This window comes from Miscanthus floridulus, unplaced genomic scaffold (assembly GCF_019320115.1).
Source record: "Miscanthus floridulus cultivar M001 unplaced genomic scaffold, ASM1932011v1 fs_363_4_5, whole genome shotgun sequence".
NCBI lineage: Eukaryota > Viridiplantae > Streptophyta > Magnoliopsida > Poales > Poaceae > Miscanthus > Miscanthus floridulus.
The window spans coordinates 49,030-60,000 of NW_027096643.1; the positions used below are offsets into that span (position 1 = coordinate 49,030).

At 44.8% G+C, this 10,971-nt stretch overlaps 2 pseudogenes; both read left to right on the forward strand.

The window, feature by feature from the left end:
• The first annotated feature begins 2,954 nt into the window (after positions 1–2,954).
• On the forward strand, positions 2,955–4,360 carry LOC136531490 (uncharacterized; annotated as a pseudogene).
• A 3,193-nt stretch (positions 4,361–7,553) lies between these two features.
• LOC136531491 (uncharacterized) lies at positions 7,554–8,305 on the forward strand (annotated as a pseudogene).
• The last annotated feature ends 2,666 nt before the right edge of the window (positions 8,306–10,971 follow it).

Below are 10,971 nucleotides of genomic sequence, written 5' to 3' on the forward strand. Positions count from 1 at the left end.
TCAACATCCTTTCGGGCTTGTGAGCCCCTGAGTGCGTCTTCTTTGTGTGCAGCCCGCAGTAGCTTCTGGCCAAGACGGCCCGTGCATTCTGATGTTTGAGCCCTCATGGCACAACAACATCATGATCGTCACATCCTTGCCTCTAGGTGCAATTGTTGCTCTCGACGAAGAGCTGCCATGACCTATCGAGGTGAAAGAGGGTTCTGAGCACAATGCGGTTTGGTCCACTCGTCATGGTGTGCGGTGCGTTCAGAGGGCCCACTTCCTCAGATGCACATGCCTCCGTGTGATAGTTGACAGTTCATGTGGACTTGATGTACAGTTTGTTCAGCATGTAGGTGTGGATCCTGGTGCTAGGTTTGGCCCCACGTGGCGTGGTGCCGCCCAGCCACTGAGTCACCAGCAGCGACACTACGTGGCAGCGGGTAGTTCCGTCGTTCGTGTGTGCACTGGCTCATTGCGTTCCACCGGCAGCGGCGACGCTGTCTGGGGTGTGGCTCTACTATAGGGTATAGTTCTCCCACATGGCAAGTCTGGACTAGGTAGCAGCCAGTGATAGACATTGGTCTATTGGTTCAAGCAATCTTGTGGTTCCCTAGAAGGATGTGGCCACCGCGGGCCATTCCTTGGGCAAGGTCGCCATGAGACATAGACCTCAGGCTTCCTGGGTGGAAGCCTTGGCCATGGCCAATGATGGAAGAGGGTCCTAGTTCCCCTATGTAGGTGAACTCTGGGATGCATCCCCCGAGAGGAGTTCTGAGAGTACGTCCGCCATGGATCATGGGATCTAGACCTCCAGGGCAGAGGTCTGGGCTGCAACTAAAGGCGGACGTGGGTGCTAGCCCTTTGGTGTGGTCAACCGTGTGGTTTCCCAAAAGGATGTGGTCGATCAAGGCCATTCCTTAGGTAAGTTCATCATGAGCCATGGGCTTCTGGCCTCCTGGGTGGAGGATTTGGCCATGACCGGTGATAAGAGAGGGTACTGGCCCCCTTACATAGGTGAACTCTAGGATGCTACCAAGAGGGGTAGTTCCGAGAGTGTGTGTGCGGCAGGCCACGTATCCCAGATCTCCGTGGCAGGGGTTTAGGCCGTGGCTATAGGCGGACGCAGGCGCTAGCCCTTTGACGCTGGTGAACTCGTAATTTTCATGGCGGTTGTGGCCGCCGAGGGCCATTCCAAGAGCGAGTCCACCAATGGTATGAGGAGCCATCGCTTCCTTGTCAACAAACGAGAGTGTGTGACTATCCCCTACCTAGCGCTCCAACTGTCGGTGTTTCGTAAACCGGACTAGTAAACTTATACGATTACCGTGCTACTCTAGGAAGACGATGATAGCATCCAAAAGATACGAGGATTTGTACTAGTTTAGGCCAGAGCCCTATGTCCTATCTCAAAGATGATCGAGTGCATATTCCTCACTTGAATGCTCTAAAGTTCTTACAATGGGGGGTGCAAGAATGGTGAAAGAGTTAGAAGAACCTAAACTAGGTGACGGATAGCCCGAAGAGAAGCTTTAGGAGCCCTGCTATGATGAAGAATGAGTGAATGAGTAGGGGACTTAGAATGTCTAGAAAGGGTGCCCTGGCTGCCCTTATATAGAGTTTAGGGCTAGGGCGCATACAAAGCAATAGGTTCACCCGACCGAAGGGTCATGAGCCCGAGGGAGGTCCTAGCTAACTTGGCTTGCAAGCTACGCCTTCATGCGAGGTGCATCCAGTCGTGGCTGTTGTTATGGTCTTGTAGCCACATCATGGCATGGTGTGGCATGGTGCTACTGTGCCAGCCGTGGTGGCACTATAGGCATGATGGTAGTTCGCTAGCCATCCTGTGCGACATGATCTCTGTCATGGTCTTCATCATCGTCTCCTAGTTTCCTAGGGCATCGTACAGGAGTTGATGGCCACCCCAGGTCATTGGTTGCCTTGTTGTCTTGAGGAGTGGGGGGCCATGATCCCCATCATTGGGATCATGGTTCCCACTAGCCTGGATGGCCTCTGAGTCTAGGCCCTCATTATGGATCCCATCTTATAATGGGCAGGATCGCACTCTTGTCTCATCGGACCGTATCTGGCTGGTGGTCATCGTACCTATTGTCACTACTCTGGGTGGTATTATCTTGTATGTGCGGCATGGCATAGGAATAGCGTCTGACCAGACCGAGGTGACTATTGTCCCCTCGGTCCCTGCGGGGTCAGTGCGGCGTGCTCATTCCGGTCAGAGCGAGCATGCTTGACTGGGCTCGACCTCTCTCTGTTCCTTCCAGGGGTCATGATGGGGGAAAGGTCATGCGCCTTTCCAGTGCCATGTAGCTAAGACATGAAGGAGGGGTCGCGGCTAACCTTGGCCTTAACATCTAGCCTGGTTCACCTGGCTTAGCCAGGCCTCGGTCATTCGGGGCCTTCGCTAACTAATGTGTTATGGGCCGCTCGGCATGCTAACTAATCAGTGTCTTGAGACACCCTAGGGTTATAACCCCAACACTTCTTCACCCTAGTTAGGTTCCTCGATCACCAAGCCATCGCTTGCCCTTCACTCTTGCTTAGTACCTCGAAGCCTTTCCTTGCTATCTTCACCATCTCAAGCCATCAAGTCACTCTTGGTGTTGAATCATTCATTAAGATCATTTGTATAATTATCTTTCAATATAGCAAGCTCTAAAAAGTGATACCATTCCATATGCAATCCCTCATGTCTCATTGATTATTTTTCAACGTGCTTGCTTTCATACGAGTCATCGAAATCCCACAATGAATAAGCCTTTCATGAGTATCTTTTGTATTGTTGTCTTGTGTTTGAACTAGATTGTTTATACAACAACACATCATTTTGGCTTTCATCAAATACCTATAAGATAACCTATTTCCTATCCTACACTTAGCTAATTGGTTAGACCTTTAATCATGTTGTCATTCAATCATCCAAAACCCACTAAAGGGCTTGATGCACTTTCACTCACAATCGAGGGATTTATCACTCTTTGTTCTCCAGGAAGCAGAGCCATATACCTGACCAAGTTGAACGAAGCAAAGCTAAACCACCGTTATTTTGATTCTGAAGTAAATCATGGTGTGGAACAGAAGTCATGATGCCCAATTATAACCAGTAATTCTAAACTTTTATTGGAGAAAATGAAGATGAGCTATTATAGAATAAAAAATCCTTGATAAGGATCTTCTAAAGCAAAAGTTTCGCAAGAATTTCAAACCTCAACTCATTTCAAAATGTCTGATACTTCCTGAGGACCTACATGACAACTCCACGGAATTCCTACATCACCATTATCATCTAGTAAACAAGAGAACTCCATAGTACCTCAGTGCTTATGAGTTGATGATGCTGAGAGAAAGATTAGTTGATGAGGAGGAATGGATTTTTTTTCTGGAACCAGGTACTCCGCAATAGAACATCTATTATTGAGGGCTGGGGTTCCAACATCTATAGCATTATTGAAACAGTACACTATGATTATGACATGATAGGGTTCTGCAAAGGTGAAATTGATGTGTCATATCTTGATAGGAAAGATGGAGAACCTGGTAAAGCAACAATCTCATTAATAATATGGAGGGAAGATAAGGTTATATGTTTAGAAATGTATATGGATATGGAGTGCCCCTCAATACATGATGTAGAAGCCCATGCAGCATTGGTTCTTTAGATGTTTTGAGGAGGGTATAGATAATCTATTGCTCTGGACAGATAACTTGGATATTCAAGGTGCTATTAACGGATCGCTTACTGTAAGCCATACTAACAAGATCCGGGACTTGTTTTTGCTTCTTGGTTGTATTAGCAAGAGATTTAAAAGAGATCAGATCAATGTTCAACCCTTGAGAGTTAATGTTTGTTAGCCAACAGCTTACACAAGATCCTATTAGTGTTCCTTAGACTATCAATATGGAGGAAGTGCTAAAGAAGAGGGCCTATCAACTGAGTGACAAGGTTGTCTTCAAGCTATCTTTAGCAGGACCCGCAAACCAAATAATCAAAAAATCCAGTATGTCTTTTCCTTCCTTTTGTTGTGTGCTTTGTTTATTTTGAACACTTTCTTATAACTAACATATGATGTTGGTGTACAGAAATCAGAGATTATACAAGAGAAAGGAGCAAACTATGTGTTTCATGGAGGTTGATCACCTCTGTAAGTTGGAGGCTCTTGCCCAAATAAACATGACCCTACATCCAAGCGACATCTACCTTGCCATGGATAGATTTGATGAGAAGTCTATTGACTTCCAAAACAGGGTAAAAGAAATGGCTAGCACCAATCTTCAAGGTACAATGAAGGAAGGTTGCACAATCCTTCATTGTACCACTAAATATACTTGTGGTGAAGGACTCTTCTTTGTTGTTTTTTGAAGGTTACATTGCAAACTTCTAGAAGGATCTACACCTCTCTTGATGCTAGATATTTGGCATGAAGATACTAGATATTATCACCATGGAAAATTAGAATAATATAGAACATAGATATTTATCTTGGAACTATCTAGAAGGGGCACACATGTCATCCTCCTATGAGCCCCCATAGCCTTTAAATAGAGGCACCCCTCCTTGCCATGATACTACACCATCTTTGCACCAACATGTAGTAATTTCATGTAGGGTCTAAGAGATTTACAATTTGCTAGAGAAACGATGTATAAGTGTCATCATATCATATGATGACTGAATTGCTTTGATCAATTGAAAAGGAATTTGGTCATGTTTTTCAAATGAAACAAAATTAGCGCCAATCAAGGCATTGAATGAAATGAGAGCACCTTTCCACCTAAACTTAAGTGTTTTGTCCATTGCTTTACAATAAATGAATAGTAGCCACATAGATTAGTCATGTACATTTTCATCTATTTTTGAGTAGCATTCAACTAATCACTACGTGTACAGGGGACAGTACTTTCAAAATACCATAATCTGATGCCATCCGAGGTGTCTAGCAATAAATCTAAAAAAGCAAATGAGTATGCCTACTCATCAAAGAACACACATGACATTCTGTAATAAATTACCTCAAAGGACAAAGCACATGAATCAGAGCTCTGAATGCGTATGCAGTATTTTAGCAAAACTAGCATTAGAGTAGAGCTCAAGCCTTCTTTGCACTAAAGTGGAGGGATATTGGGGGCGATGTGAACCAGCGCCTAAGGGGAACGATGAAGGATGGCTAGAGACGCGAGAGAACGATGATGACAGGAGACGGGCAGAGATGGTAGCTATAGCGCCGCACAGAGAGGGCAGCAACAAGGAGAGGCGGACGCCCGACGGTGCACGACTGCATGAGGTAGATCCATGTTGTGGTGTGTTCATCTTGCTGCGCCTACGCTTGTGGTCCACGTGTGGTGGCGGCCAAGGCCGCTTAGACCCACGGCCACACTCGTTCCTGCGTGTGGCTAGAGAATTTGTGAAGTGCCTGGACAGGTGAGTGTTGGCACTTCTTAACGTAGATACTAGGTTTATATCCCTAGCAGCGGTGCCAGAAGTGTTTGTTGGTATTTCTTAGCGTCATCACTAATGATTAGCAATGCCACTAAGTAATAGCCCTGATAGTTCCTTAACTATTTTAGATATTTATCCACAAGCGCATGGAGCTATCATTATAGCATTTCACCTAAAAGTATTCAGGGTATCGTTATTTATATTTTCCCAAAGGAAGGCATTTGATTAAGAGTCTAGTATGGATATGAACTTGAATAATAATGCTTGCAAGTACACCAATGTTTATAGTAGGGGTAAAAATGGTGATTTCAACATAGTGGACACACACTTGGCATTCCTCAAAGGATAAAATAAATAAGTCGAGCAGGCATTGGTCTAGTATAGTCATACAAAGATTAGTTAATGTTCATACAAATTACATAATTAGTTTGAGGGCTAAGTGTGAAGCAGGTCAGGAGGCCACCGAGTACTGGTCTACCAACAACCTCATGTGATAATTTAGGCTCCTACACCCCAACGAACGTGGGGGATTACAAGGGATGGACAGAGCTGTCACCACCTACCGCCTACCACCTCAACCGTGGAGAGGGACAATGCATTCACCTATCTCTCCATACCCAAGCACCACGCTTGCGTATACAAAAACTACCTAAATACCCCATGGTCCTTGACCCTATGGATCAACAGGCAAAGGATTTGGGCATACCCGAAAGCACGATGAACCGCCACCTCAACTTAGCTCTAATTTTGATTATATAAGTTATATGAGTAGTTAAGCATAAAGTCATGCATGCTATTCTTATGATACACAAACTATAGACTAGCTTATATATCAAGATTATAACATAACAACTATACTCTAGTTCATAAGTATGACTATAATTATAATATGAGAGCATAACTTTGGAAGAACTCATATTTCTATTCATACCCAAAGGTCTCTTCTTCCAAGGAGCCAAGCTCTCCAAGGTAGCTTTGCGTTGCTCTAAACTACTAAAAGTAAAGCTACAACTAAGTGAGGTGTGAGGGAACTCAATTGATGTGTGAGTATGCCAAATGGTGTGTGTTGTAGAGGGGGTACCTCTCTATTTATACAAGGAGCAAGGTCGGTGCTGTAGCTATTCTTGGCGTGAAGTCCTGGGCTGCACCACCTTAGCATGTCCACATGCCACCGCCTATCGAAGGAGTGGCCAAGAGGCGCTGGCAGGGGGTCACCCACCCCTAGGGGTCGGCCACCCCCTAACCAAGCCACCTCACCACCGCCTACGAGTGGTGGGCTATGGGCTAGACCTGGATCACTCCTTGGTGAGTACTTTGCCTGGTTGAGTCGAGTTGATGGGCGTCTCCATTGTTCCTTTGCGCGAATCAACGTCGAAAAGTGTCTTCCAGTAAATTTTTCCAAGTATTTGTGTTTATGTCCTACAAAATAATATTCTCCAAATATATGCGGAACTTGCTTAATAGTAAATACATATGTGTTTAAGATTGCCAATTTCTCCTCATTTTGTACCTTAGTTGGCAGTCGGATTTGATCGTTAAAGACCACCAACATCGAGCTAGACACCAGAATCAACGGCTTGATCAACTTTGAAACGTGAATCAGATGGTCAATAAAGAACAAGCGACATGGCCCAATAAGGTGGCTGACTAGTCTCCCAATTAGGCCACATAATATCTAGCTACTAGTGCATAAGTTGTGATCCATCGAAGGTTAGCTCTGCCACCTGGGATCACAAGGGTCTACGCTTCATCATAGGTTGGCTCTACCACCCAAAAATCAGTCATCGTAGGTTGGTTCTGCCACCCGAAAGTGAGAAGGTGGCTCTACCATTGAAAGGACCCGCACACTAATAAGTAACTAGAAATTAAAAGGCCTAACTGACTCTAGGGTGAGTTGATGTGTCTTAGGTGTAGGTCATCAGTCTAGTGGGTCTTAGGGCCACCCCGTGTTTCAACAATTGGTATCGGAGCTAGACGGTCTAGGATCGTCTAGGGGAGGCTTTAGTAAGCACAAGGTGCTTGCTTTATTCCATGCAACATCAAGATGCTAAGGGAAACTCTAGTGGTGCACAATCTGGGACTATGAAGCTCATTGGTCCAGGACCAAAGATGGTCCATGGTAGATCTTTCAAGCGCTAATGGGATCAAGAAGCTCAATGGCCACAACTACGGCTATTGGAAGACATTCATAGAGTCCTACCCACAAGGTCAAGACCTATGAGAAGTTGTCGTTGGTACCGAAACAGTGCCTCCACCAAAGGAAAGTGATGATGCCTTGTGGAAATGGCATGTCAAAGGCATCAAGACTATGTTTGTGTTGAAGACAACTATTGAAGAGGACCTACTAGAGCATATTTGAGATGCGGATACTCCAAAGGTGACCTAGGAGACTTTGGAGAAATTATTCTCTAAGAAGAATGAAGAGCGCCTCCAACTCTTAGAAAAGGATATTTGACAAGGCACCCTGACTATTAGTCAGTATTTCACAAAAGTAAAAACCCTATGCCGAGAGATATCAGAGCTTGCACCGAATGAGAAGATTGGTAAGGCCCACACAAGTAGGATTATCATAAATGTCCTTGACCGGAATCCCATGGATTTATAGCCACAGTGAGAGTGTGGCCAACTCAACCTTCATTGGTGGAGTTAGAAAACTTGTTGGCTAATCAAGAAGAGTTAGCCAAGAAGATGGGGAGCATTTCTATGAAGGAAGAAGAGAAGGTGCTCTTCACTAGCAAGAACAAGGGTCCACCTCATGGACAAGGAAGGCCCAAGCCAAGGTGGATACAAAGTGGCAAGCATCACCCAAAGGCGAAGAGTGGTTCTTCAGGGAAGCCCATGAACGAGAAGACTAGCATGAACAAATAAGAAGGAAAAATGATGGATGCTCCAATTGTGGTAAGAAGGGTCATTTTGCTCGATATTGTCGCTTACCAAAGAAGTGTTTTGAAGGAAATATGACCACCAACACAAAGGAGAAAAAGAAAGAAGCATACATCAGTGAAGACGAGTGGGATGTTGAAGCTAGGTTTTCTCAAGAAGTTGAAGAAGAAGAACTAGAGGAGGACATGGAGGCATCTGCATTTGCAGCAATGATAGATCCAAGAGTCAATTACAAGGAGGATTGGATCATTGACTCAGGCTGCTCAAACCATATGACCAGCGATGACAAGAAGTTGGAGGATATGGCTGACTACAATGGAAGAAGAGTGGTACTGATGAAAGCATCTAGGCCTCTAGTTGGGTTTCTATGATTAATGACAACACAAGATTATTGTGACTAACGTGTGTTTTGTAGAGGCAATTTGAGTTAGGTCACGATAATGGCGATTGTTTGGGCAATCAATGGTTTTCATGCCTCTATCGATGGAAATCGTTTCGATTTTCAAATGATTAACGACAAGGCTAAGGACGGGCTAGTTCTAAATGTCATTTGGCGTTGAGAGACACTTAGAGTAGTTTAGTACTTTGTTTTTTCCTTTGGCCATACTATTAAGGGGGGTATGAACTAGTAGCTTTACCTAGGTGAGTCTAATATGTTAGGTGTGGTGCACACTTATCAAACTTGGTATTAGGTAGCTCAGGGACAGCCCAAAGATTATTTAAAGTCATTGTCGTTCATAGAGTTGGTCAAATTTAAAGTGAATGGGGACTTAAGAGGCAATCAGACGTTGGACCGGACGCATAGGTGTTGCATCCTGTCAGTGCAAATTGCTTGACAGAGCAGGCAGATGGCGACCAAACGCTGGCCATAGGCTAGGACCAGATGAGCCTCTACATGTATCTATAGTAGTGGGACCTCACTGTTAGGGAGGACCAGACACAGGGTGCCAAGTGACCGGACGCTGGGTACCTGGAGTCTGGTCAACATCAGTAAGGCACCAGAGAGCATTTTTTTATCGGACGCAGTCTGGTCGTGAAGGGCCGGACGCTGATCAGGGTCTGGTCACTCCAACGGTCGATTGTTTGAACTGGCGACTTTGCAGGCGTGGTGTATTGACTAGACGCGTCCGGCCACTTTGAAATTTGCTGAGTTGAACCCCAACGGTTATGTTTTGTAGTGGGAGGTATAAATACTTCTCCTACTCGTCCAACTTAGTGCTCTTGCCTATTTCTTCAGCTGAGGAAGCACTTTGGAGTGCAAGGGAGAGCAAGAGCCTAGTGGGTGATTGAGATTTAAGAATCTAAGATTAAGGACCACATTAGTGCATAGGGAGTAGCAAGTGTGCATCCACCTTTCTCATTAGGTTTGTCTTGGTCAAGTGAGAGTTTGTGCTTGTTACTCTTGGTGATCGCCATCACCTAGAAGGCTCGATGGTGATTGAAAGTTTGGTGATCATTCGACGGAGCTTGTGGATGACCCAAGTCGTCTTGTGAGCGGTTGTGGGTGATTTATCGCGATGGAGTGTCGAAGAATCAGCCCGTAGAGAGCACTGATCCTTGTGCGGATCAACGGGGAGCTACACCCTTGCGTGGGTGCTCCAACGAGGACTAGTGGGGAGTAACGACTCTCCGATACCTTGAAAAAACATCGCCACGTTCCTCTCCTTCTCTCTACTTTGAGCATTTACATTTGAGTAATTCAATTCATGTCTTTACATTCCTAGAATTGCCATGCCAAAGTATGATTGAAACCTAGGGTGCAAAACTTTTGTGCTGTAGAACAATAGAAACACTTTTAGGCACAAGGGGGGTGAAATGGGCTAAGTGTATGACTTAATTATTGTAAGAAATTTAGAATTAACCTAATTCACCTCCCCTCTTGGGCATCTTGATCCTTTCAACTGATGGCGGACAACTCAAGGTTGCCCATCTCTCATGTTGGAAAGGCAATCATTCCAAGGTATGGTCCTCAACAACTCTAGCTCGAGAAGGTATACCATGTCCCTGGCTTGAAGAAGAACCTGCTGTCAGTCCCTCAATTGACAGCAGAAGGAAAACATGTGCTTCTGGATCACAATGACTTCTCTTTGAAAGTAGACCACACTGATTTAGCATGGTTATCAGTTGTCAATTGTCTATATCTTCTTGAGGTGATTTGGTCCAAGTGTTCCGGGCCTTAAATTGTCGGTCCAGCCGTCCGGCTCACTTGATGGTCGAAGCGATCATCAAACAGAATTTATGTCTCAAGAAGAGTTTCGACTATAACTTTTTTTAATCACGATGCCCTATGTTTCAAATTATAAGTTGTTTTGATTTTTCTAGATACATTTTTTTTTTTTGTTATGGGTGTGTTTCGTTCACGGCCACGCCGCGCCACAATCACACCCATGGCTGCCACAGCTTTTACTGATATTGTTTGATTTGTACTTTACCTTTGGCATCCACAGCTTTTTGCCTTTTTCACTCAGTAGACTCTGCCACAGTTGTGGCGCTGAATTCTACCGCCACAAATGTGTGGCCGCCACAGTTAAGCATGGCATGGTGCGGCCAGGAACCAAACGCGCCCTAGATGATGTTTAGATACGTAGCAAAAGCTAAGTGTCTAGAAAAAATCAAAATAACTTATAATTTGAAACGAAATGACTACTATA